Below are 2,036 nucleotides of genomic sequence, written 5' to 3' on the forward strand. Positions count from 1 at the left end.
TGGTGTGTTCCGTCCGAAACATGCTGCGTTATTTTAAGATGTTGTTATTAAATTTAAAAAAATAAGTTACAAAGATGAATAATGCTCATAACGCCTCATTAATTGTTTATACGTTTTTGTGTTATTGTTTGTTTAATATGTCAGTATTTAAAACCATTATTATTTATTACCAATCAATATTTATATTGTTGGGTAAACAAATTTCGGAACATCTTTCGTCTTGTTAATGTAGCTGGCAAGCAAAGCGGCGTTATGAATAAATTTAAGTTGCTATAGAAACAATGTTCTGTTGATTGTCACTTGTGTCATAGAAAATAAAAAGAGCTATCCATTGTGTATTCCTACTGTTGTAATAAATTAATTTGGTGGACAAATCTATCTTCTATTTTTCTACTGTAAAATCTCACTCAGCCACACGCTCACACACGTCTGACATTGAAAAGACAGGGATTTTTCTTGTTTTGACGTATTTTCTAACCTCTTAGAATGTTATTAGAAGTCGTAATAAAATAATTTGAATATAAAGCTATGTTTTAAAGTAAATAAAGACCATTTAACGATGTTAACATGATGAGACATCGGTAAGTAAATTAAATTAGCAAGTGAAAAGATTTTTTAGTTAAATCATGTAGTTAAATATGTATATTGTAATTCTATCTTGTTTTAGATTTTATGGAATGGAGGAGAAGATTTAACAGCTAGAAATTAACAAAAATCCTGCAAGAGCATCGAGATCTCGCTTTTGGCGAGTGGAAGTCCAAAGGCAAAGTGCAGCGGTTTGCAGTTCTTAGCCTCACTTTTTTGGACCTAACAAGACAGGAAAAGAATAGTCAAAGGTAGGTATGTTGATTGCAATAATTGAATCTTTATTATTTAAGTAGGTACTTACCTATGCATTCTCTAGACAAACTGAAATGTTATGCCCTTTCATATTGATTGTTAGGATGGCAAGTTAAATTAGTATTTAGTTAACATTACTTTTTCTTTTACAGAGGAAACCCGAGTAGCCAGATGATAATATATGAAACCATGAGCAGCCAGCCATTGAAACTCTCAGCAATTTGAATAACAATTTTGATTGATTACCAATCATGTATCATACCTATTAATAGAAAATTAAAACTGTTAGGTACCTATGTTTTAATTGAAATTCAAAATATTGTTTAATGTTTTATAAGTATTTATTAAATAAATTGTCACACATATATTTTGTTTTAATCCCATTAATGTCTATTTGCCCGCAAGTGTTGATGGTATTTCTTAAGTGTGCCTAGGAACCTTAGTCCTATTACTTATTCTGTGCCGGAGCTGGATCTTTGTAAGGTTTGGGTAGGGTAGGTACCTGTAATGATTAATAAATGTTGATGAGTAGAATACTATAACATTAATTTTATAGTTATTAGTTTAGGTAAATAAGTTTATTAAGATCTAAAACTTTCTGGCTAAAACACTTACGAGCAAAGGTATGGAATCACCCTGTTGTGTTTTGTTCTGTATGATCTTAAGAACTGAATGCATATGACATTTGTATAAAATAGTTCATGGATAAATCTTATGTAGGCATGAGTACCTACCTACTTCTCCGAGTATGTTGGGAGTATTGAGAGCATTGGTTATGTAATTCCAAATGCTTCTTCATACCATCAGTGCCTTGGTATGAACTGGATGCATCTTAATGCATAGCACATAATATAACCTGTAATAATTATTATCTATCAAATGACAAAGAAATCATGTGGTATGTAGAGTAGACAGAATGTATGAATAAATTATGTACTTGCCTTGTGTTCCAAGGACACTCTTTTTGTTGCCATAAGACTATCTTTCCGGCAATTTGTCACATAAGTAGGTATCTTACAGGGCAGATATGTACCATCCTAGACTGCATCCCTCTTAACATCATGTGCGATTGTGGTCAAATACCTGCCTTGTTATGCATAAAAAAAATAAATTAAAAAAAATCTACTAAAATGCAGGTTTATTGACTTTGAGGCGGTATCGCTGCAACAACCACAACATCAGGATTTAAGTTGTTC

At 31.8% G+C, this 2,036-nt stretch overlaps 1 long non-coding RNA gene across 1 annotated transcript; it reads left to right on the forward strand.

The window, feature by feature from the left end:
- Window positions 1–388: 388 nt before the first annotated feature.
- LOC135072919 (uncharacterized) lies at window positions 389–1,590 on the forward strand. The gene is made up of 3 exons (XR_010257520.1): window positions 389–581; window positions 668–836; window positions 993–1,590. It is a non-coding gene; the product is annotated as an uncharacterized LOC135072919 (long non-coding RNA).
- Window positions 1,591–2,036: the final 446 nt, after the last annotated feature.

This window comes from Ostrinia nubilalis, chromosome 6, assembly GCF_963855985.1.
Source record: "Ostrinia nubilalis chromosome 6, ilOstNubi1.1, whole genome shotgun sequence".
NCBI lineage: Eukaryota > Metazoa > Arthropoda > Insecta > Lepidoptera > Crambidae > Ostrinia > Ostrinia nubilalis.